We start from the raw sequence: 27121 nt of genomic DNA, 5'->3' as shown, positions 1-27121 counted from the left end.
GTCCATGCCAGAACTACTCAGTGCCATACCATAGTGTTAAATTTAGCAATCGTTTACACCGGTTTGTTAGTTATTTTTTTATTAAATTGTATCTTTCTTAACTCTCTTAGGAGCATGACTGGTCGACATAGTAAAACTAGGAAATCTCTGGTGGGAGGCTCGGTTCAAGGCACTCTTGATCTTTTTATTACAAGGGCTGCCTCCGTGCTCGAACGTGAGATCGAAAACACGGAAAGGCGTTTATCTTTCGAACTTTCGCATAGTAAACGTTCATCCCTGGGTAAAATACAGTCAGCAATAACTCCAACGTCCCAGATCCTTGACAACTCCCAAGAGACTGACACCAGTATCCCACGTCAACTTCAAGATCGAACCTCCTTAACGCCATCACATATGAATGATACATCTACTGACATGACTTTAGATTCTACCCCAGAGGAGCTAATTACTACTATTTCTTCTAAGGATTCCACGTACAAGGAAATGCACAGCAATACAACTGCCCCTAGGCAAATAATAGGTAAAAGGAAAAGTGGGGGGACACATCAGGCTCGTAAACACACAAAAACGCCTAAATTAGCTAGGAACAACTTAAAAAATATCGAGAATACCGTGGGAAAGGGAACACAAGATAATCACATTCAACCTACTACCCTTACTAATGATTTAGTGGGCACAATGGAGAAATTAGTTAAATCGCTAATATTACCATTAATAGAGCGAATTAAAAGAATGACTGACCAATTGTCGAGCATAGAAAAAGCAACCACAATCAATACAGATCTACTTAATGAATTTGTTAAGGCCAGGCCCCACCAACAAGATCGCATGATACTAAATGGCCCAAAAACACCGGCGAAAACATCTTGTATATCATGTCAACAACACAAGTTAAGAAAACTGTAGTTTCCCCGATAATAAACAATAGTCACTCTAGACTTCAGGAAGTGAGCTCGGAGAGCCAGGCAACGCTAAAAGATAAGTCTAAGCTCAATGCCCTCAAGAAGTTTTCCCATACTGACCCACAAATGACGAACAGGGACGATAAAGCGGAGCAGCCAATTTATATGACACACAATACTCAGACTAGTGCAGCTAGGAAGCCCCTTGCCGCTGAATTTCATATGTCACATCAGCAAAAAATTGACTTACCACCAGAAGCGGTACCCTACGTCGTAGTCTTAACTGGGGTCCCGGAACTACCAGTGGGAAAAAACTGAGGGCCAACAGGGACTTAAAAATAAAGTCATATTTTGGTTGAGGAATAACAGGCCGCTGCCCCCTAACATAAACGGAGAAATTCTTCATGTTAGAAGGTTAGGGTGGGTAGGATGAAGACCAAAAGACATTAGAGGGGACGTAGTCATAATAAATTTTAGGGACCGTAGGGCAACTAAACATATTGTTGACTGGTACTCTGAGAAAAGAGGGGAAGAAATTTCTACCCATGATCTTAACTACTTCTACCCACAATCCCTTCTGCCCACCCCTCAAGATCCAGTGTCCTTTATGGGTGCAGGAGGGAAAACCTTTGTCTAAATGGCCTTGGTTTCGATGTTCCCACATTTAACCATTTCCCCTTGCTCTCAGGGCTGGAAGGAGTTGACTGACTGTCCATCCGAGATATCGGGGAGAATTATGTTTTAAGACGCACAGAAACTTTACCAACTCTAAAAGTTAATTCAAACCCCGATAAACAGACCGAAACCCCGAAACCTATTCTAAATAGACCGATTAGCCACAATAAAGTAAAAAAATCAATCTACCTTGGCAGTAAAGCCATTATTGGGCATTAACACGGATGGCTTAGAAGATGTTGTGGAATCTACTGAAGAGTTTTCAACGGAACAACCTTTAGAGTTAGTGGAAACTTCCCCAGCCAAGATAGACTCCTCGATCGAATTCCTATTTTGGAATATTGCTGGATTACGCCGGAAATTAGAAAACGATACGGGGATAAGTCTCCTGGAGAAATGTAATATTATTTCTCTCCAGGAGACCTGGTTAACAACCGAAATTCATCTGGTAGGTTATAAAACCTTTTTTTCCCCTGCAATACACTCAACTTCAGGTAGAGCAAAAGGTGGGCTGATAGTATTTATTTCAAATACCATAGGGGGCTTGGCCATTAGTCCACTAGCTTTGGAAACAAATTATCAAGTCTTGCTCCTCCGTTTTAGTAAAGACGAGCCCGTCCTATTAGTGAATTTTTACAACAATTTGTCAGATAGGGAATTTCAAACTGTTATGCGACAGTTGTATTCCCAATTATCGACTTTGACTAGGGATTTTGCAAAAGGGGCCACTATCTTATGGGGGGGCGATTTTAATCAACATCCCTGTGAATTCTGTCACACAACTTGTGTGGGCTAACAGATGAGAATGAAGAACCATTGGTCCATTTCTCCCACTCAAGTACTGGAAACTGCCTAAATGAATCCTTGCTCAATCTGGATTTAAAAATTGTAAATAAAACTAACGCTCTGACTCAGAGGTTAGATCCAACTTACATTGGAAGAGGCTGCCAAACTACCATAGATTTTATTTTGATTTCTAATTCCTCAATGAACCGAGTTACCAACTTTCAAACCCTCGTCAGCACACAAAGTAACCTGGATAGACTTAATGGTTTCTCACTGAAATGGGTAAAAATTGATCCACAAAAAATTATAAGAAAAGTCATTCAAATGGCTCACAGCTCCATCCTTAAAAGCCTAGATCTGTCAGTAAACAGTAAAGAAATAATAAGCAACTTTGAGGAGGTTACAAAAGCAATAAAAGCAGTATTGTTTGTAAAAATACATAACACCCAAAAGAAGAAAGTGGGATGGTTTAACCACTGTTGTACTGTGGCGCATTCTAAATTGAAAGTCGCCTTACAAAACCCAAATAGGGTGCCCCACAAAATAGCAAATTTAAGGCGGGAATATAACAAAGCTTTAAAGGATAGGAAATTAGAACTCAAACAGGCCATATGGGACCAATTGCACAAAAGCTGTTTACTCAACGATAGCTCTGCGTTTTGGGCCGTGGTAAAATCCCCATTTCTGTTAGAACAAAAGAATCAACCATCCATTGAGGTGGCAATCGATGAATTGACCTGGGTAGATTACTTCTCAAAAATATTCGGAGAGGGCCGAGTAGACATAAGCACAGACTCAACTGCTCTTTCATCCAATACCACCTATCCACTAGAAATAGATATGGACATCGGCGAAGTTCAACGAGCCATTAAAACCAGTAAAAACGGCAAAGCCCCAGGCCCCGACTGCGTCCCGATAGACTTATTTAAGTCAAATGAAGAGCTTTGGGCACCACTACTTACAAGGGTACTTCGGGCAGCCTGTGAGGTGGGATTACTGGACTCATGGTCAAAATCAATTTTGATCCCAATTTTTAAAAAGGGGGATCGCCAGGAGGCATCGTGCTACCGCCCAATCTCCTTGTTGGATTCTCTGGGTAAAGTTGCAGGTAGGATCATCTTGGAGCGTCTCCATCAGTGGGCGGAGGACGGCGGGATACTTTCGGATATCCAGTTTGGATTCCGTGAGGGTCGGGGACAGTTGAACAGGCCCTGAATCTAACCCTGCCCCTGGAGAAATACGTATGTGCAAAAGCAGGCAGTGTCCACATGGTTTACGTGGATCTGTCCACTGCTTTTGACTGAGTTTGCCATGCTAAATTGTGGTCAGTACTGTTGGATATGTGGTAAATAAAAATTCCTTTACCGGGACTGAATTTGATACAGAAACATTATAAAATAGCTCAGTAAAATGAGAGGCAGAATCCGTGATATTAGAGTTTCGGAATGGGCTTTATTCCAATAATCGATTATAATCGGATGCCTCAAGTTCCATCACCACGGGGGTTCAGGAAGTGAAGTACATACTTTATTGACAAGAAGTAACTTTTATAGTACATACATTATAATGAAGTGAATACAGTAGGCGTAACAATTGATAAGGACATTGACGTTTGGTTTGCGTAACCGAAAATGGGTGTAATAATGAGTAAAAAGGAACATGATTGGTTATGATGTAATACATAGGTGGATCTATAAGATAATACTTGGCATAGATGCGCACGCAGCAGTATGACGTGTAATTGACGTGTAACTAGGGGGTGACGGGGACTTGACATTTAGCTCTATATGTGGAGACGAGAAGTCTGGGGGGTCAAGTCAACCTAATCCCAAATCATATCTAACATCCTATGTTTAAAGAACTATGTTATCCAAAAAAGAGGGACTCTCGGACAGAATCTATTCTATACTGACTGTGCGTGCGTGTACAAGCGTCTAAGTGTCTACACTGAATGCGAGGGGGTAGGAATATTCCATGGTAACAGGGCTATGAATTACTTGCATGAGGACAGAGAAGATGGGCCTTTTTGCTTGGTAACTGGAAGAATGTTTACTTAAACTACTAGGCAGGAATGCATCGGCTGGGGGGGGGAGGCAGATAATTCGAAGGTGAAATACAGTTCTTGGCAGAGAGTAAGCTGATGTCAGGCTTCGTGAGCCGCGCAGAGAATGAGACAAAGTTCATGGTCACAGATGCAGGCTCGGGCTGGAGCTTTCAGAGGCAGAAGGCAAGAGGAGTTTTGATGACAGAATCAGGGCCTACTTGCCTGGACTGAAAAGTGGCATAAGTGAACCATATAAAGCCGATGGCCTTTCATATTTAGGAATGGGATATCCGGCCTATACATGGCGGATCTGTCAAAGGACATGTTGACGGTGGACGCACATGTACTTGCGTCTTCATAACTGGAACTGGAGGGAACATACATGTACTTGTGACATGCACATGGAACCGTTGGGGTCCAAGATAGGGGACATAACTGACCAGAAAAATCCATATTTCCACATTCCCTCCTTGTCCCCTACTTGCCCTTCAAGAGATATCAATCTTCATCAATCCATTGATCTGTTCATATAGCATCATTTGTTCTTCTTTCTTCTTCCGGGATCTTGAATGAAAATCTTGATGTGGAATGCACGATGTGGCACACAGACCACAAATTGCTGGTCCACATTGTAGACATAGACAGCAACTGAATAGTATGAGAAGGCCAATACCTAGGAAGGATAAAACTCTCCATCCCCAGGCTGATACCGCATTCCAAAACCAACTGGACCAAGTCCAAGTGCCTGGGTTCTGGTGTATCTGGCTTACAATCTTATGAAGGCGAGTGATGGCTTTATATACAGATGGCGAATTTTCTGGTATGAATACGCAGCAGCTTGATCCGATGACCCTACAAGCTCCGCCCCTATCAGCCAGGATGACGTCAAGGACAAGACGATTTTGAAGCACAACAATCCGCATAGCAGACTGCTCTTCCGTTAAATTGCCTAAGGCGGAAATAGTCTCATTCACTACTGCTTCAAGGGTTCTAGTTAATCTACGTATCAGCTTACTATTAGTAACAGTACCTATATAGGGAAAGATGCCTTTATTAAAATCTACATACTTGTCCCATGCCGTCTCAGTGTAATCGACAATGGCGAGATCTCTCCGTTCTCTGTTGTGTACTAAATGAATATTTCTGTAATAATCAGGAGGAGCTAGGAAAACAGGTGGCAAAAGGAATGCAATGTAGCAGGTACCATCCCAATCTAGAGGTAGACGCATATATGCAGTCTGACCACATATAAAGTAGGAGTGGCGAGAAGCTCTAAATGAAGATTTTCCTTGATCACTGAATTCTACCATAGTAGTGCATTTACTATGGCCCATATGTATGGAACCAACCTTTCTTACACATAATTCACCCCTCGCTGGGAATACTGACATGGTGGGTAAGACTAGTTCAATTTCAGATACGACATTTAGAATCATGAGATTAGGTGTAAAATTACCTAATCCATATACTTCATTTTCTAGATCAGTTCCTGTTCTTTTGGGGCGACCCTCCTTGTCAGGGTAGCAGACCTTGAGTAAAACTAGGTTCAGGTTTCCCCATACCCAATGATCTTGGTAAACCGCTGTGTCTGAGTCTATGGAATTGATTAAACTAAACCATGCTCCACAGGAGCCATTATGTGTAAATGGATGTGGAAAGAAAGGCAGGACTCCTTCATAATTCTGATAGGGAGGGAGTCGGCCACACACCCAACAATTGGTGGCGTTACTAGTCTGATGGGAATGATGTAACATACTAATGAAAGTGTTATTGCGCAGCGCAAGTCTATAAGACAATTCATGCGGAGGTAAGTCACTAAAAGAATGTTCAGCAGCAACATTATAAACATGTCTAGAAATAGGGTAATATATGTGCAACAACATACTTGTAATAATTATTAAAAGACTCAATAAAAACAAAATTAATAATGTCACTATGCAGTGGCTACGCAGTGATTTACAATACGCCTGTCGTTTCAACATTTTTCGGGTATTTTCTCTACTCAGGTCCAAGGGATACATGTCAGAGACAATTCAACCGCTTCACCTTGGAGAGGACTTAAACAATCAAATTGCTCGACTGGTTGGGCCTAAGCTTTAGTTTGTAATTTTCAGATTTGTTAGGTTCAACAAAAGGGAGTTTTGTATCAGTCTGTGAGGGAGTGCAGGGCACAATGTCTATATCCGAAGATAGTCCATGAAATTTCTTGATGTGGCTTGAATGAATCCAGCCCTTGCGGCCCTCGATCTTCACGGCTGTTCTTGTGGTCAACAGGACCAACTTGGGTGCTTTCCACCTGGGCTCCAGCTGAGTCTTTCGGTCGAAATTCCTCACAAAGACAAGATTACCCGGAACAACGTCATGGGGTTTCACCTCAGTGTTGTCGGGAAAGGCTGCAGCTACCTGTGAACGAGAAGATTGTAGTGCAGACATCAAGGAAGCCAAGTAATCTGTCAGCATATTACAGTCAACATCAGTTATTTTGCGTGGTATAGGCGTCCCCCACATATTTGGTGGTCTACCGAAGATCACCTCATACGGGGATAGCCCTGTTCGAGAGTGTGCTACCATTCTCATGTAAAAGAGTGCAACTGGTAACGCTACTACCCAGTCGACACCTTTCTCTCTGCATATTTTGGACATTCTAATTTTCAGTATCTGGTTATGTCTTTCTACGAGACCTGCTGCCTCGGGATGTCGGACACAGTGGAATTTCCACTGATATCCTAACAGAAGTGAAACGTGTTTCATTAATTCGGATGAGAACGGCTGGCCGTTATCTGAGTAGACAGCACGTGGTAAACCGTATCGTGGGAAGAATTCTCGAACCAACTGTTTGGCAGTAGTCGGGGCAGTGTAATCTGAAACCGGGTATGCCTCCGTCCAACGGGACAGAGCGCAGACAACTACGAGAACATATTTGAATCCTCTGCATCGTTCCATCTGGATATAATCCATCTGGAGTACTTCAAAAGGATGATTAGGGGTATGAAATCCACCTTGTTCTACGGGGACGCTTTTTCCTGGGTTGAACTGACAACAGATCATACAGGTACGGACCTTTTGTTTTGCTGCTGCTCGTAAATGTTTATTGAACCAAATGTGTTGAATGCTGTCTAGCATAGCTTTTTCTCCTAAATGTGCTGGACTATGTATAGTGTTAATTATGACTTGGACCATTGAATCAGGAAGGAACCATACAGACCTTTCCTTCATCATCCATCCTTGGTCCGTTTGGATCCCTCCTAATTCAGTCCATTTCTTTATTTCGTCTGGTGTAGCATGTGTCTGTATGTCAATTACGTCAAGAGTAGGATCTTTAACTGTCATACAATGTGTCGGTGTCGGGACTATTGTCTTTGTCATATCGGGGGTTTGAGTTTGAGCAGTCAGTTTAGCTGTTCTGTCGGCTAGATCATTGCCTTGGGAAATGATATCAGTAACCTTCGTATGAGCCTTACATTTCATAATTGATATTTCAGTGGGTAGATGTATTGCATCTAATAATGCATGAATGAGGGGTCCGTGCTGAATGTGGGCACCGTGGGAAGTTAAATAACCTCTCTCTCGCCACAGCACGCCGAAGTCATGTACAACTCCGAATGCATAACGTGAGTCAGTGTATATGTTGACTTTTTTATTCATGGCTTGAATACAGGCTTGTGTCAGAGCGATAAGTTCTGCGGCTTGAGCTGACAAAGTAGTTATACGATTAGTTTCAATGACCTCAGTATCTGTTGTGACTGCGTAGGCGGCTACTAACTCTCCTGTACTTGTTCTCATGCATGAACCATCTACATACAAGGTCAGGTCTGGATCTGACAATGGGACATCGGTTAAGTCCTGTCTGGGTTTTGTTGTTATTGTAATAACTTCAATACAGTCATGGGCTAGTGGGTCTGTTCCGACTACTGGTAAAAGTGTGGCAGGATTCAATGTGTTACAGCGTCTGATTTCTATATGTGGCTGAAACAATGTAAGCTCGTATCCTGTAAGTCGCGCTACAGTCAAGTGTTGTGTTTGCGTTCTATTTACAAGAACCTCTACTGCATGTGGTACTTGAACTGTCAATGGATGTCCTAACACTATGGCATCGCTTTGTCTGATTGCTAAAGCTGTTGCTGCTACTGATTTTAGGCATGCAGGTAAAGCCTGAGCTACGGGATCTAATGTACTAGAAAAATAAGCACATGGTTTGTGTGCTCCTGCTTGTTCCTGTGTGAGTACTGACAAGGCCGTACCTTCGCGTTCTGTAACAAAGAGTGTAAACTGTTTTCTGTAACATGGCGTTGCTAACACGGGTGCTTGACATAAAGCTTTCTTTAAGCTTTCAAAAGCTTGTGTGTGTTCCTGAGTCCAAGGGAGAACAGTCGATGTGGCTGCCTCCTGTGTTGTCAATTGAATGAGTGGTTTTGCTAGAAATGCATACTGAGGGATCCACTGTCTACAATATGAAGTGAGGCCTATGAAAGCCCGCACCTCCTTCTGTGTCTTGGGTATTGACATGTTAGCAATTAACTGAATGCGGTCGGGTGTAAGCTGCCTTCCCTCCTTGTCCAGCGAGTGTCCAAGATAAACAACTCGCTGGACACAGAATTGCAGCTTAGAAGGGGACACCTTGTGCCCCTTTTCGGCTAGAAATTGTAAAACTGTCAGTGATGCTTTCTCACATTCGGGTTCGCTTCTAGCGGTGATCAGCAGATCATCGACATATTGAAGCAGGGCAGTGTTAACCGGCATGTGGATACTGTCAAGTTCTCGTTTCAGTGCTTGGCTATAGATGCTGGGGCTTTCTGTAAATCCTTGAGGTGCGCGGGTGAATTTAAAGCTACGCCCATTTAAACTAAATCCGAACAAATATTGACTTTCCGGATCTATTGGGACGCTGAAAAAGGCATTTTTGAGATCAATTACAGTAAAGAATGCTGCTTCGGAATCGATAGCTGTCAATAATGACGAGATATCTGGGACCACAGGAAATTGTGGCACAATACATTTGTTTAACTCGCGCAGATCAATAACCAATCGATATACTGGCGGAGCTGTAGGATCTGTTCGTTTAAGAATCGGAATTATCGGTGAATTACATACATTGGAGTCTGTTTCTACAACTACTCCTTGGGCAATAAGCTCGTCAATGATTTGTAGTAAAGCCGTTACAGCATCCGGTGGTAACTTGTATTGTCGCATTCGTGGTAGCACCACTCCTGCCTTTAGTGTGACTCGATATGGTGTAATATTCATGCAACCAACATCAGTAGGGCCTTGTGCCCATAGATGTGTAGGTAAAGTCTGCAGTCGGGGATCCATGTCTCTAGATACATAGTGACCTTTAAAATCACGTAAAAACAACCTTACTCCTTCCGGAGAACAACATATTATGGCTCCTAGGGCTTTCAACGTTTTTATTCCTAACAAGTTTTCTGGACATGATTTAGTAAGCAATAAATCTGTAGTTCGGGTCAGAGGTCCTATCGTAAGTGGAAGAGGCTGTGACACTTCATTAACAATAGGTTTTCCTGAAAAACCAAGGGAAATATTCTGTGAGCCTGAGAGGGGTGCCCCTGGGACTTCACTTCGTTTTATAGTTGTTCGACTTGCCCCTGTATCGAGTAAAAATTTTCTATCTTGACCTAATAATTCACTATGTACATAAGGTCCTTCTTGATCTACAGGAATCTCGATAAGGGGTAAGTCAACTTCCCTCTCTAGGCTAGTTCATGCGTAACGTTGATACTCCGGATATTCATACTGTGCAGTCTGATACATTTGTCGTGTTGTTGTCTGTGTGGCAGCAACAGGCAACGGTGGTGCAGCTGGCACAAACTGTATTGGCTGTTGTGCGGCTGGCATGGCCTGGGCATGCTGCGTAGCTCCTTGTTCATTCTGATCTTGTCTTAGTGGCCGTGATCTTTCTTGTGTTTTACCTATGGCGATATTATGTTTTAGCACTGGACAATCGTGTACGTAATGACCTGGCTTTTTACAATAATTGCATGTCCCTTTTACAGGTCCTGCTGAATCGGAATGTGTCATACCCTTTTTATGTCCTTCAGCTGGAACTGTCTGGGAAACTAGCATTTTCATTTTCGTGTCTTTCATGCGTCTGTGTTCATGTTCTTGTTCCTCTTTAATTCTATTGTGGTGGTACTGTAACATTTGTAACATTTGTGTTGGAGTGTTACCTTGCCAGGTACTTTCGAATTTTAATACTCTATTCTTTACTGGGGGCAGGGCATTTTCCACTAATTTTGTTACAAACAGATGCGGGTATGATTCGCTACTTGCTTTTATGCCACTATTTATACCAAAACATTTCTCGAATCGGGCATAGTAATCGCTAGTGTCTTCATCTTGCTTCTGTTTACAGGCTGAAATTGTACCCCAATCTTCCTTTTTCGTAGTTAATAAACGTGGCAGTACCTGTACTAGTAGACCTGGTAGTGCTTTAGTTTTGTCCCCAAGCCCCGAACCTGGACCTCGGGCCCTTTCTTCTGCTTCTAATGCTGACCATTCTATCTTTTGATCACCTACCTCCCACTCTTTTTCCTTGAGTTTCTCATAAATGCCAGTAGGCATCAACACCTTTAATATTGTCATAATGTCGGGGTAGGTATACTCTCCCATGAGTAACATGTCTTTAATTTCTCGGTGAAAACCCGCTGGGTCCTTGTCATGACTGGGTACTACTTTCTTCATTTCTAACAATTCTATTTTCGATATAGGCGTACATACAAATACACGTTTAAACTCATTGTCCTCGCCTTTTATTGGGTGTACTTCTCGTAAGGGATTCTGTCTATCCAGGTGATACGTCGTTCTTTCCTTGACAGGCAATGAGACATGCTCTGAGCATACAAAAAGAAGATACTGCTTTCTAGATACTAGAATTTCTTTAATTAATTTGGTACCTGGACCTCTCCATTTATTCATAAGCAATTCAGTCAATATGTCAGGTAAGGGACCAGGGTCCGAATGCTGACTCTGATATAGTATAATGAGTTGTTGAATCATATAAATCCCAGCTAACCTCTGCTCATCTGGGGTGAGATTCAAAAATGTGCGTACTACTGTCTCATCACTATATTTTCCGGGACTGTCCACCCAATGAACAGCTGCCCTCGCTAAATCTTGTTCATCCATAGAATCGAGAAAATGATAACCCCTTCGTTCTCGGAGTAGTTTGTCGGCGGTTTGGAACGAATGCTCGTTAGACCTTATGTTAATTATAGGTATTTGGAAATTCCTGTCATTATCTGGACATATTGGACGTATTGGGTCAGTATGACATCTAGTCTGATTCCTATTACAAGATCTTCCTCTACCTACATAGGCTATGGTGTCTGACTGTCCGGCGGGCAGTCCTGACCCTTCTTCCTCGCTTTGCTCGAACTCGTCTGTCTCTAATCTCTCTTCGTGTAGGCGTTCTATTTCTTTACAGATCTTTCGGCACATGGCTATTATACAATTTTGCTTATCGTGTCTCCCTTCTGATATATTCTGGCTCCATTTTGTAAGAATTTTCATTGCTTCCGGATCTACCCCCGGTCGGTCTTGATTTCTGATCACACAGTTTATGAGGAAACGCAACAGTTCCCCCTGTATCTCTACTTTCTGGTATTCCATAGCTCTGTTAATACATTCTGGATCTCGCCCTGTTTGAACAAAATGATATATTTTATCTAGATGCGCAGTCATTCCTGGTAGCTTCGTTAAATACCCTGCGGCTCGTCTGATACGTAATGATGCCAGGATCATTTCGTCCTCTTTACCGAGCACCGGGTCATATCTACAATCTATAAGAAGTTCCTTAAGCGTACGATCACTTACGAATTTGGGTGTACGTGAATGCGCTGACTCTTGGAAAATAAGTTTATTTATTCTAGGTGGCGTAGAAAAAATATTGGTAGCACCTCCCGTGGCCCCGTCTGGGGCGTCGGGTGTGAAAGGATTCGTCGAACGTGACACAGCAACTATAGGTGTGGACTCAGCTATAGAAGTACTTGTAGGAACAGATGCAGAAACAGATGTGCTTGCCGGAACTTGTGACTCGATTTGTTGCTGCAGGGATACGGGTGCTGGATCTTGGCGTTGGACCTCCCTGGTATGCGGTCTACGTGGGACGGAATTAGCATACTCGGGAGCTGCGTCATCTAAATATGAGGAAAGAAAAACATCTTCTGCGGTTCTAGGATGCCCCTTAGGATGTACCTTGATTGGGAATAATGGGGGTGGCAAGTCTTTCGGTATCTCTGGAGTAGCCTTAGGTAATCCTTCGGCCAGAAGGGGATACATACCATTCATAAGGGCATTTCTTTGTCTGTCTACTTGTTCTGATTTCACTCGGATACCTTCCTCAATTAATAGATTCTCTCGAACTTTATTGGAATTCTCTTTACTCTTCTCTTCCTGTCTACGTGCTTTTTCTGTTCGTCTATGTGATTCTTTACGCCATAATTCAACGGCGTCTTTCTGTGACTGTCTGACTTTTCTTTTCCATAACTCTTCCTCGACTTTCATGATGCACTCTGCATCCCAGGTCCCCGCTGTGGGCCACCTCTGACTTTCTGGTAATCCCTTGGTATAGTCTACCCATAAATCAAGAAATAATATAGCGTCTAAGCCATGTTTGTGATACATAAAGTGCCCTGGAGTGTCCCTAGGAGGAATAGGGACGGCTTCTTCGAGAACCCCTTTTCTGGTAGTGATCTGTCTTAATTTCGAAAAGAGCGGCATATTGAGAACTGACCTTATACTTGATTTTGACCTGATACTTGAATTTGAACAGACTTAATACAATAAACACGATAATGAACAGTCATTCATACCACGATATACAGAACATACTTAAACACTTTAAACATTTAACATTAAACCTTTAACTGAAACAACAATGATGATCGTCTGCATAACTAATCACCAAGCTTAATTCTCGACAATAACTAGACAATAACTAGATACTTCGGAATACTTCGGAATACTTGATATACTGCTAAACAGTACAGATACACTGCTAAAACAGTGCAGACCGGATTTGTGTACCCAAACCCGTCTTGACCGGCACAACCTATGTGCACGTCAGAAATGCCTCCCCGGTAATGGTACTCACCGGGTAGCTTCGGAAACGGAAGGCCTCAGTAACTTGAACTTGACTCGGACTGGACTCGACTCGACTCGTCGGACACTGGACTTGACTTCGGACTGGTGGGTCTCTGTATACCTCGGATCTTGCTCTCTCAGCTAGGCTCTGGTCGGGATACTTCGCACTTCTCACCGCCTCGTCTGGGTGTTGATCGCAGTCTCAGTCGCCCCCGTTTAACCGGAGGGAGATACAGGAAATCCTGCTGGTACGCGTTATTGTCCGTCCAGCTGTGGCAGGAGACCGGGCCTGCAACGCACCGCCGGCGCGTGAGATGAGAAAGTGTCCCTGTTCGGGCGCCATCATGTGGTAAATAAAAATTCCTTTACCGGGACTGAATTTGATACAGAAACATTATAAAATAGCTCAGTAAAATGAGAGGCAGAATCCGTGATATCAGAGTTTCGGAATGGGCTTTATTCCAATAATCGATTATAATCGGATGCCTCAAGTTCCATCACCACGGGGGTTCAGGAAGTGAAGTACATACTTTATTGACAAGAAGTAACTTTTATAGTACATACATTATAATGAAGTGAATACAGTAGGCGTAACAATTGATAAGGACATTGACGTTTGGTTTGCGTAACCGAAAATGGGTGTAATAATGAGTAAAAAGGAACATGATTGGTTATGATGTAATACATAGGTGGATCTATAAGATAATACTTGGCATAGATGCGCACGCAGCAGTATGACGTGTAATTGACGTGTAACTAGGGGGTGACGGGGACTTGACATTTAGCTCTATATGTGGAGACGAGAAGTCTGGGGGGTCAAGTCAACCTAATCCCAAATCATATCTAACATCCTATGTTTAAAGAACTATGTTATCCAAAAAAGAGGGACTCTCGGACAGAATCTATTCTATACTGACTGTGCGTGCGTGTACAAGCGTCTAAGTGTCTACACTGAATGCGAGGGGGTAGGAATATTCCATGGTAACAGGGCTATGAATTACTTGCATGAGGACAGAGAAGATGGGCCTTTTTGCTTGGTAACTGGAAGAATGTTTACTTAAACTACTAGGCAGGAATGCATCGGCTGGGGGGGGGAGGCAGATAATTCGAAGGTGAAATACAGTTCTTGGCAGAGAGTAAGCTGATGTCAGGCTTCGTGAGCCGCGCAGAGAATGAGACAAAGTTCATGGTCACAGATGCAGGCTCGGGCTGGAGCTTTCAGAGGCAGAAGGCAAGAGGAGTTTTGATGACAGAATCAGGGCCTACTTGCCTGGACTGAAAAGTGGCATAAGTGAACCATATAAAGCCGATGGCCTTTCATATTTAGGAATGGGATATCCGGCCTATACATGGCGGATCTGTCAAAGGACATGTTGACGGTGGACGCACATGTACTTGCGTCTTCATAACTGGAACTGGAGGGAACATACATGTACTTGTGACATGCACATGGAACCGTTGGGGTCCAAGATAGGGGACATAACTGACCAGAAAAATCCATATTTCCACAGGGTGGAACTACCTATAGTAAATTTTCTGCGTGAAATGTACACAAATGCATCAGCTAGGGTGAGGTACGGGGCAAATGGGGAGTTATCGGCGCCGTTCAAAGTGGAGAGGGGTGTGAGACAGGGATGTGTCCTGGCTCCCTTTCTCTTCACGCTTTACACCAACGGCCTGGAGCAGGCCATGTTGAACGGGAGCCAGGACCTTCCCCAAGTTAACAACCGTCCGATTCCGGCGTTGCTCTATGCGGATAACGCCGTGATATTGGCACGCACCCCCCTAGAACTTCAGAAGGCCCTAAACAGGTATTCCCATTTTATGGGAGAGCTGAATCTACGCATCAACATCAAAAAGACTTTTGTTATGAGTGTAGTTTTGGCGAAACTAAGGTCAAAAAGTATATTTCTATATAATGAGAAGTTGGATGTAACAGCACAATATCCCTATTTGGGCATTACTATTGACCACAAGTTAAATTGGTCCCCCGCAATAGAGTCTAGAAAATTTCACCTAGTAAGAACTACTATGGCTCTTGTGAACTTCTCAAAAAATTGGACAGAAGACCACCAGCAGAGCTCATAAAGATATACAGAGGTAAGTGTCAGTCAGTACCATTATACGGAGCAGGAGTGTGGGGGTATGCAAATATTAAAAACTTACAAATGGCAGAAAATACATTCTTCCGCTTCCTTTTAGCAGTACCCAAAAGCACATCTACCTTTGCATGCCACACAGAACTGGGAATCCCATATTTAACGGACCTAGTAAAAATTCAGCCACTTCTTCTTTGGCATCGTATATGGTCCGTGGATAAAAATACACTCACCCAGCAAATTATTGTAGATTGTATGGCTTTGGATCACTCACTTAAAATTGGATTGTTGGCTTATATTAAAGGGTTCTTACTTGATTTGGGACTGGAAAAATATTATTTGGCCCCCGCTACAATCGGGTCACTATCAAGAAAGGCATTACAGGCGCTTTCATTGGCCCATTTAGAAGAAATTCGATTAACGAAAGAAGCCTTCAAACCATCTGTGCAACACTGTGTTGCTGTCCAAACAACCTTATCAATTCAACCATACTTAACCTATGATCTTACCACTTTTGAGAGATTTCTCTTAATAAGATTTAGGTTGAATATTTTCCATCGTCCGGTTGCTTTTCCGGAAAGGAACAAATGGGCTACAGTACCATCAATGTGCCCGTGTGATGAGACCTCAATTCAGACCACTATTCATACCTTTTTCTTTTGTAAATTCTACAGAGAGCATAGAAAGATCTGGCTAATCCCGCTATTAAAACATGTTGGAATAAGACAGTGCCATCCGGCTATGTTATTGTTACAATCATTGGCGGAGGAGTGGATGTCGAAGTGCATAGTTAAATTTCTGAAATGCATCTTCCGACATCGACTAAATTTGTAAACGTGCCCACCCTAGGGTAACCTATCTGAGCAAAGCGATAGTGTTATATCGCTACTATATTGTACATATTAGTAATGAACTTCTGCTGACACTAGATATAAAACATAGTGAAGCAATTAAGCGATTTTTATGGTTTTTTATAAGGAAAATTGGAAATAGTATTTTTATATTTGTATTTTTATAAATTGTCAGTATTTCGTTTTTAAAATTGTTATGAATTGTAAATGTTTCTTGTGATTGCTTTTATGGTTTTCTATCTACTAAAAACCGAATAAAGAAATACTTGACTTGACTGCATTTTATGCGTAAATGACCAGATTCTAGGTATTGATTGTTACAGCACCAAGAAACCCTCTTGTGTATTGTCTATCGGGGGAATACAGGTTTCCATGGTGGCAGACTCAGGTTCCCCATACACCATCATTTAGCGCCATATCTGGGAGAGGGACTTCGTGCGCACCTTAGGCACTCACCTATACCCCACAGATGTCCACCCTGTCACCTTCACGGGAGAGAAGATCCCCATAGTAGGCTTCCGCCCCCTCCAATTTGAGTTTAAGGGGAGGACCTCAGAGGGAAAACTGTACGTAGCCGAAAAAGGTCCCTCGGTGTTGGGGTGGGCAGACCAAGGGGCATTACGGATTCAATTGAACCCGGGTGGTACCACACAAGTACTCATGAATGACAACCCTCAGACCCTTGAAGGAAGAACATGGAAAGAAGAGATTCCAGTGGTCTTCGGCGGCTCCATAGGCAAGTTCACAAAATTCACGCACAGGATTTGTCTCAAAGAAGGAGCCGTCCCAGTATGCCACAAAGTGAGGAGCATCCCTTTAAACTGCAGGGAGGCGGTACAAACGGAACTACAACACCTGGAAGACAATGGGGTGATCGAGCCAATTGAGAGAGCGGAATGATTGGCGCCCTTGGTTGTCGTGCGCAAGCCTAATGATAAGGTGCGTCTTTGCATTGACCTTAGAGAACTCAACAAAAACATCATAGTGGACAAATTCCCATTACCCAAAATAAATGAAATGTTGGCCCAGACCAAGGGGATCAAATGGTTCTCAACAATCGACCTCACAGCGGCGTACCACCAAATCTCACTACACCCCTCCTGTAGGAAAGGGGCACCCACAAAAACGGAATGGGACAAGTACATGATTGCCTTCACCAATGACCAGGAAGAGGTCATAAGCGCGCAAGAATGGAAGGCAGCGTATGAGGCAGACCCTCATCTCGAGACCGTAAAAAGGTGTGTCACGCAGGGGTGGCCGGAGAAGAAACACTTGGACGCCGACCTCCAAAAATTCTGGGAAGTAAGAGAGGAACTATCCATCAGTGAGAATGCCATATTCCTCTTAAGAGGGGACAAAGTGATCCCTCCACAACACTTGGTGAACCGCCTACTCACGATCCTGCACGAAGTCCATTTAGGCATCGTTAAGACGGAGAGCCGAGTCAAAAACTCTTATTGGTGGCCCGCTGTCGACAGCCAGGTGGAAAACCACGTGAGGGCCTGCGCACAATGCAGCAACGCAGACAAAACACAAACCATGCTACGACCACCTCTGGGGAAGTTCACAAACCCCACCAGCCCATGGGAAGAATTGGCGGTCGACATTCTGGGTCCCATTCTCGACTCGTGGGGTGTACCCGAATATGCCATTGTGTTGATCGATCGATACTACAAGTGGCGAGAAGTAGAACTGTGTGAAAAGGCTGATGCAGAGAGGATTGTGACCTTCCTCACGGCCACATTCTTGAGAGAGGGCATTCCGAAAGTCAACACGTGTGACAACGGCCCCCAGTTCACATCAGAGAAATGGACAGCATTCACGAAACGGAACGGCATCACGACCAAACATACCTTGGTGTACCATCCAGCTGGAAATGGCCTAGCAGAAAGGTTTAACCGTGTGCTCATAGGGTCCGTGCAAGCAGCCATCAGCGCAGGAAAGAATTGGGAGACGGAAATTAGACATACCGTATGGGCTTATCGTATTACGTTCACGTCGACGTTATATAGCCCGTTCAAGATCCTAAGTGGCCGTGACCCGTTTACACGAGACAACACAGTATGGATGAATCTGACGCCTCAAAGTAAGTGGTTCCCGGCGGTGGTCCGTAGCAACTTGGAGAAGGCCCAGAAAATGTACGCAGTCCACTACAACAAGAAGCATGGAGTACGAGATGTTGCGTTGGAAAGAGGGGAGTGGGTCCGAGTGAAGCGGGCACAATTACGGTAAAAAGGCGACAGCAAGTTCAGTGAAACCTACGCACATTCTGCCTTACTAAGTGATGGCAAAGTATGAACAAGAGACAGACACACACACAGAAACGGCGACATAGGAGACAATGGAGAGGAAAGAGGGGATGCACAGGAACAGAGGAGTCGGGAGGACACACGACAACTCAGACCACAAGAAGGCGTCGGGAGGGCACACGACAACTCAGACCACAAGAAGACGACAATGTCCATGAATCAGACACCACACCAAAGACCTCCACAGCTCCCAAAAAACACCAGCACAGGAGTACAAGAGAAACCAGAGCATGCACGAGGGAGACACGCACGGCACAGGTACCCACTACACGCACCCGCACTGGCAGAGCAGCAGTGTTACCCAAAAGATACAGAGAATATGACATGTAATCACAACGTACGGGGTGTTTGTCTCCTTCCCTGAGTCTCCCCTTCACCCTACCCCTGTCTGTTGGTTAGTAGTTACGGACACACATTGTAACTCCAGGGCCCGGACTTTAGTTGGCAATTCCAGTTCACGCAGCACTTGTTGTTAAGGCGTTATAAAAGGGGGAGATATGAGGTGTAGCGCTCTAGTGGTACACCATCCCGTGACCACTGATGCAGGCAGGGAGCGGCGGCGGCCATGATCTGCACCTCCTCCATCCCTAGCCCTCCATCCTCTCTGTAGAAGAGGGGGGCCCTCCCGCATGGGCTAGACTGCCGACCTTGGTGCTGGAAGCCTGGGTTCGAGCCTCGGGGTCGCGTCCACACCCCGTGATTCAGGGCAAATCCCGTAATCTCCCCGAGCTTGAATGTGTGATGTAAAAACGGTGCTCGTGTAGCGCTCCAATACCTTCGGGTCGAGTTCGCGCTATGTAAATATGCAAACAAAATAAATAACCCCCCACATTCCTGTGCTCAACTTTATGACTGGGCTGAACCCTGCTCCCGTCCCTTCCCCGCCTTCACTCCCCATTCCCCGCCCAGTCCAGGCCGGTTCTGCTCGGGGAGGGGAGGGGGGAAGGTCCAGTAAGCCCCCCCGCCCCCAGTCCAGACACACCCCCCTCCCTTGGGGGAGGGGCGCCGAACCAAGGGGCATAACAAACAAGTTTCCTTCGGGTGGGGGTGACTAGAGGGTGTTTTGGGACTGCCCCCCCCCCCGTCTGACCACTCCCCCTGGATGACGCACCTCTGACGCCACTGGTAATGGCGGGGGGACCACATGAGTCCTGAATGCCAGACTCCGGCAGGCGAGTTATTTTCAACGCAGGAAGCGCTGTGTCAACTGAGCGCGCCGTGTGATCGGCTGCATTGGAGTTGTGTGGTGGGAGACACTCGGATTATTTTCACCCGGAGGTGCTGTGTGATCTGCTGCAGGTGAGTTGTGGGGTGGAAGACACAGACAGGCGAGTTATTTTCACCCGGCAGTGTTGTGTGAGGTGAGCGCGCCGTGTGATCTGATGCAGGTGAGTTGTGGGTGGTAGACACTGACACTCGGATTATTTTCATCCGAAGGTGCTGTGTGAGGTGAGCGGGCCGTGTGATCTGCGGCAGGTGAGTTGTGGTGCTGTGTTAGGTGAGCGCGCCGTGTGCTCTGATGCAGGTGAGTTGTGGTGCTGTGTGAGTTGAGCGCGCCGTGTGATCTGCTGCAGGTGAGTTGTGGTGCTGTGTGAGGTGAGCGCGCCGTGTGATCGCTGCAGGTGAGTTGTGGTGCTGTGTGAAGTGAGCGCGCCGTGTGATCTGCTGCAGGTGAGTTGTGGTGCTGTGTGAGGTGAGCGCGCCGTGTGATCTGCTGCAGGTGAGTTGTGGGTGGCAGACACTGACACTCGCATTACTTTCACCCGGAGGTGCTGTGCTTGTACTTCGTGCAGTTTTCAGCTGCGTGTTCCAAGCCGAAGTGTAATGTTTTAATTTATAGATGTGGGCACTGGGTTACCACGGCCCCCCTTTCACAGGCGAGCCAGGGTCGTGGTCTTAGTTCATTCTTCGGACTCTCTCTTGCATTCAACCTGACCGTGTGACCCCTGCTGCTGACCTCTGTTTACAGCTGATGCCCCGTGCCACATGTGTGGATTCTGCACTCAATACGTCCTCGTGTCAGAGGGCTCCTTCCCTTGTGCCAGTCCGCTTTCCTTCCAGTGAGCGGCATCACGTCCTATTCACGCCCCACCCCCCTCTTCATTGGTCTGGCATGACAGCACGCCCCACCCCCCTCTTCATTGGTCTGGCATGACAGCACGCCCCCCCCCTCTTCATTGGTCTGGCATGACAGCACGCCCCCCCCCCCCTCTTCATTGGTCTGGCATGACAGCACGCCCCCCCCCCCCCTCTTCATTGGTCTGGCATGACAGCACGCCCCCCCTCTTCATTGGTCTGGCATGAGAGCACGCCCCCCCTCTTCATTGGTCTGGCATGAGGGCACAAGTGACGTGTGCATCCATGGGCACTAAGTGGATAAAGTGTACCAGCTGTGTGCCCGCGAGCATGGCAGTGCCACCCCTTCTATCACTCTTCCACCCCCATCATGCAGTACTTTCATTTCAATGTGTGAGGGACTCTTTCACACTTAAAAAGGGCCCCCACTAACACAAGCGGAGTTTGAGGGGCCCGTTCACAGGCAGGCTTTACAAGCCAGGGTCTGTGCAGATTTCGGGGCCTCGAGTCTGATTGCTGTTCTGAGGAGGGGGCGGTTTTAGTTGGTTGTTAATCTCTAGGGGCACTTGTTCCAAGTCTTGCATGCTCGCGCACACGTATTATTTGCTGCTCTTGTGTCTTTGGCACAATTGTGCTCCATTTGTTAATGTTGTGTCTTATTTCCACGCTCACTTGCCTCCACTCTCTTTCCACCTCTGGTGCTCTCCTTGGCACTTTGTCCATCTCCTTTGTTCCTGCGTGTGGGGCATTGGTTCAATCCTTGTGTCTCTCACTTAGTGACAGGTCTCTAGAGTGACCACTCGGATCACATACTTTGATGTCAGCCTTTTTTAATGGAGTTCCTTCCACCCAAGCTATATATTGCCTGAGTAGTGTACATTGATCGTGGCAGCAGGTTGGCTGTGAGGACTAGGGGTGTGTTCTTGTCGGGGCTCGCATGCATTCTCTGCTGTTTGTGTCGTTGGACGGTTGTCCATCACTTGCCTGGTTGTGTACACACTCCATTGTTTTAATAATGGAGGCATCACTTTGTGACCTTTTTACTGACTGGTGGTGAATGTTTTGATTTGTTCTGCATTCAGTCCATCAATTGCGTGTCTTTTGCTTTTTAGTTAAGTCAAGTTTACTTTGAGTTTGTTTACTTTAAGTAGGCCGCCCTCCCCACCCCCAGGGAAAACTTGTTTACTGAAAATTGTAAGTGAAATCATAGACTGTCCTGTTTATCTGTAATGAAGAATAAATACTAAATGTTATTGCTAGAACAAAACATTTAGATCAAGTTTCCTTTGTTAAATACCCACCCATTATTTTGAAGGGAGACATTCTTCAATCGGTTTCCCGCAAGTTGTGCTGATTGGGTCTAGAGTTTTAAGGTTCTGATTAACGTAGTGTTGATTAAACAGTAAATCTCACCAGAATTGTGAGGAACGGTCACGGCGATGAAGCCATCTTGCATGAGTCCCAGTGAAATGTTTAATGTTTTTAGGTCGAGTCTGGGCAGCGCATACGCTGCTCCAGGAGGCATGCTGTATTGTTGTATGTAATTGACGCCCCACCCATATTTGTCATTGTCCTTAGTTAATATGGGTTCTGGTTGGTTAATAGGCTTGTTAGTACCTCCTTTGTCCTGAATTGTAACCTCCCATGGCGACTGGCCATTTTACTTCGGTTGTTACATGTATGCTTTAATTGGAGCCGGGGAGCACTATTTTCTTAATTGGTTTTCTACTGCCTGCTGTTGCAGGCAGGAAACGCTCTCTCTCTCAATGCTTTTTTTAAGGTCGAGCTAGAAAGCGCAGCTGTCTCTTTGAGACCTGCTGTAATCGGTCTGTGGACATAAAGTCCATCCCCTTTCTTGACATTGCTGTTCATTTGTCTATTTCAGCGTCCTTCAAAAATCCCTGCTTGCTAGTGGTCAGTCCTGCCTCTTTGTCCCTCCTTTCTCTCTTCTGTTCCTCCCACAGAGCAGGGAATTAGTACTGTCTCATTCCACTATGGTTCTTTATCTGTTCTTGAGGGACTATTTTTTTGCTTTCGATTCCTGCCCTGTTATTGTTTGTTAGTGTTCAACTTCAGCTCTCTACCTGCTTATATTTTAAATATGTGTTAGTTCTATCCCCTCTCAATGCCACAGTTACATAACTGCTGCCTCCCCTGCCGTGCTTCCCGCTCTGTTGCTTGAATTTTATTTAGGTTTATTTAACTTGCGACACTTGTAGAAGTTTGCCGTCAGTTGGGCTTTGTTTTGGTAGGATAGCTTGGTGTGGGCTTCCTTCTAAGGTGGGATTTGGCTTTTTAAAAAAAACAAAAACTTTTTGCTGCCTGCTCACTTATCATTTGCCTGTGCACTTAATATTCCTGTGCTCTCCACCCCCCAACCCCTCCCACGATGGTGCTTGTGTGGGCCCCCACCACCCCCTCCAATATCGATCAATGCTTTTTAGTTGTTTTTTTAGTGCACTTTAGGGAGAAGAACATTTCCAGGATCATTCACAGGATGTTGAACCGACTGCCGAGGCTCAAACACGAATCCCCAGCTCCGACGTCTGCAGCTCTGACTGCTGAGCCACGTCCTCTCGCTCTGGGGATCCCTTCTGGAGTCGCTCTTTGTTCGCCTCAAGCCACGCTTTAGCAGCAGCTCGCTCTCGGGCTTGTTGTTTCATTCCGTAGTGCTTTGCAAAAGCACCAGCTACATTACACATTTCAGTTTCATATTTTTGGTACACACGGGAGATTACTTGGCAGCTCAGGACATTCCTTGTCTTTAGCAGAGCTGCCGATTAATCTCCTCATGGCTTCAAAAAATATGAATATGTCATTGGGTAATGTTACTGGTGCTCGCTGCTTAGAGGAAATGCTCTGATTCATTGCCAGGCTCTGTTTTTATCAGAGGGTGATGTCAGCAGCAAGAACGGTTGTTAAAATGTGTTAAAGATCAAAGTGAAGCCATAGTTTAAAGGTCTTCAAAGGGACAGGGGTGCTTGTTTCAACATGTAGGGGGTTGATGGGGGAGGGGGCAAGGGAAAGTGGAGAAGACTATTGGTAATAACCCATCAGGTTATTGACGGCGCTTATCCGTATTCTGTTTTTTGTTACATTTTCTATTGCGAATCTGTCAAGGAGCGCCCACCACCAAGACCCAGCACTATATATATTAGAATACAGGTACAGTGATTGCGTTTTAATTTAATTTTATCAAAATAAGATTTACTGTCCCACTGTCACATAAAATAAAAGTTGTCTGCTGTAGATTCATTTTCTTTTTCTTGTGTGCGTTTGCTTGAAGGGAGGGTGGGTGTAGCTTCTCTTGCCTGTCAGTTGCGTGAATTCAGAGGAGGCCGCATGCTGTCACTGCTGCCTCGGCCTGGCGTGTAAAGATGGACTCATCTCCGTGGTGCTTCCTTTTTGGTTTATAGCTATAATGGAGTCTAATTCACTACGTACCTCTGGAAACGCCAGGGTTCATCTCTACTGTTATTTTTCTGTTTCAAATCTCTGCGCTATTTCTTGGCCAGAGGCAACAATTGTCTCATTTTTTTATTAACCTAATTGTAGCAGGGAGACGTATAGTGTGCCCTCTGTCAACATGTGGACAGGCTACTCTCTGCTTCTCGTCTAAATGCTGTTATGTTTGGCTTGGTGTACATTGTGGGAAACATGACACGCATCTGATGCCTTGGGCAATATTTTTTAAAAAATCAAGTATTAAAAGAACTGGGGTGAGGATATCTTGTTGGAGATTGAGCATCTGCTGTGGCGCAGTCCTGCAGCGTCCCTCAAATCTATGTTTACACGGAGTTTCCAGTAATGGGTTCCCTGTCTGTCTCATGTTGCGCTGCTGGTAGCCTCCCCTCACATTCATATGTGGGTCAGAGGTGCATCTGTGTGTTGTCTTGAGACTCTGGCGTCCATGGCAGGAATTCCAAGGCACGTCACTCATTCTGCCAGACTGAAATGCTGCTTGTTGACATCCAGCGTTTAACTCCCTCAAGGGCCTTCATTGACCTTCCACATGATACATTCCAAATATGCGCAGAAATGCAAACCTGCACTGGGTCATTTTTGGATTCCTCTTCTTTGCATAAATCAGTACATTTCAAAATCTAAGTATTTTTAGTGTGTGTGTGTTTTCTTTTTTTCACATACACTGGTAGCTCCTCCCAGTGTTGGATAAAACTGACAAAACAAGACACACACCACTGTGAGGACTAGCGTGCTATGAAGACCGGTCCCCAAAGCGTTTGCATGTGTGCGTGTGCTAATTACAGCACCCTCTTAACACGTTTGTGCAATCAGCTGCTCACTAGCAGGAAAACAAGTCTTGCAAATAAATAGGAGCAACTATGAAAACGAGCCTTATTCTTGAAGACCTGCAGATTTATTTATTTATTTACTTGGGTGTATGGACCACCTGGCACATCTGCAATTGCCCCTGCTTATATTAACTGACACGGTTAACGTCCATTTGCTTTACCCCCAGATCTGAAGCTTCCTTTCTGAGTCAATCAGCTGTCAAAAGGAATTCCTATCTGCGTTTTGTTTTTTTAAAACATGTGATTCAAGCATTCTGTGGTATGGTTTTTTTTAATATGAGGCATTCATCTATTTGGGTGCTGTACACGACTGTACCATGTAGAAGACAGAACTACTTATTGCGGTAAAGGAATTTGCAACAGAATATACCAGAACACATTTGCTGACACATTTAGAAATGTGTGAATAATATAAGGTATAAACTACCCCCGTTTTACTTTATAAGGATGTTGCAAGATAAAGTCATGGACCTCCCAGTGACTTGCCATATGCTGTTTACATATGGTAGGGATATTTTACTTATGTTATAGTTCTTGGTCAGGCACTCCATCTTCTTTCCTTCAGTGCTCTTTTAAACTTTTGTGGCACCTTTTTAATGAAAAATTTGAAATCATTAGTATTGACAATCAGTTGTTTTTCACTTGTAGCCAAAATGTTATGTAGCTCCAGTATCAAAACCGTGTATATGATGTCTGGTAAGACCTAGATATATTCATGTTGTCGTATAGCAACTCAAGCGGTGCAGTAAGTAAACCTGTTTCAATAAGTGCATCCTTATCAGCTATTGAAGAAGAATTTCCAGGGGAATAAGATCTGAAGAAATAGAGGGTTATGTCCAGTCTCACTTTATTTAGGTGGCAGCGACATTTCTGTCCAGCGACCCGCCTTTCATATTCTCTACAGTATGTTGCTGGGGGCACCGTGACGTCTCGGCTGGAATCTAATACATTATTACAGTAGAGTAGATCTGTTGTTTTCTTATTACGGTTGGCCACAATTAGACAGTAATAACTTATTACAGTTGAGTTGTGACATGGTGTCTGCTGCCAGAGCAACAGCCAGGGTGAAAGGCAGGTCAAAGAGCACCATAGCAGGTGCAGTTTAAACAAAGAAAAGGAGAACTGCCTTTTTAGGTTGAACTTGGGGAGTGCATGTGCTGCTCTGCGAGACATGCTGTAATCGAGAATAGACGTGAAGCCCTGCCCACTGTCTGCCCATATTTGTCATTGGCTTGTGTCAATGTTTTTCATACATGCTGACTTCTGATTCGTTAACAGGCTTGTTTGTGCCTCCTTAGTACCGCCTTGTCTTAGTTTGTAACCTCCCATGAGGACTTACACTTTTACTTCTGTTGTTACATGGTATGTCTTATTTAGTCTGTAAACACTACTTTAATGAGTTTCTCATACTACAGCCACGACATGCTTTCCTGCAACATTCAGCGAACCATGCACTCTTTCACTTTCCAAGCAGCCCGGGATAATGGCGGCCGCTTCTTTGAAAAGAAATAGTTTTCGCATTTACAAGAGTTTAAGCTATTGGCATTTTAAATGACACTGCCTTTTATTTATGTGTTAATTATCAAAACCGATAAATAACAGGCACTGTCATTTACAATGCTAATAGCTTAAACTCTCGCAAATGCATTACCTATTGCATTGCAAATGCTTGTTTAATTTGAGCTGTGTAATTGCAACAATATCTCAGCAGGAATTATTGGATTATTTGCAATCGTATGTACAAGACATTACTAACACACAGAGAGAAAAAGAGGCTGCAAATACTTTGATTAATGCGCCCATAGGCGTCATATATTTAGACAAGAATAACGAAAGAGTCAACAAATTGTAACAGCACTGTTTGGTCTAAATACCAAAACAACCCTAAGGGAAAAGGTGTACAATGTGCTCGTGACATAGGTGTGACGGCGCAAGTGACAACGTGAAGAAAACCATAGCAAGGGGTG

At 44.6% G+C, this 27121-nt stretch overlaps 1 protein-coding gene across 4 annotated transcripts in view; it reads left to right on the top strand.

Annotated features, from left to right (window-relative positions):
- Window positions 1-19771: 19771 nt before the first annotated feature.
- Window positions 19772-27121, top strand: part of LOC146822431 (uncharacterized) — a 63109-nt gene continuing 55759 nt past the window's right edge. For 2 of the 4 annotated variants that reach the window (XR_014963302.1, XM_085613530.1), the window contains exon 1: window positions 19772-20064. The gene's annotated coding sequence lies outside the window, so the exon portion shown is untranslated. Of the gene's footprint in view, window positions 20065-20403; window positions 20437-20464; window positions 20486-27121 lie in introns of those variants that run through there. The other 2 variants (XM_085613531.1, XM_085613532.1) reach the window with 2 other exon arrangements.

This window comes from Triturus cristatus, chromosome 6, assembly GCF_964204655.1.
Source record: "Triturus cristatus chromosome 6, aTriCri1.1, whole genome shotgun sequence".
Lineage (NCBI taxonomy): Eukaryota > Metazoa > Chordata > Amphibia > Caudata > Salamandridae > Triturus > Triturus cristatus.
The sequence above is the reverse complement of the archived record's forward strand: the minus strand, read 5'-3'. Positions and strand labels throughout refer to the sequence as shown.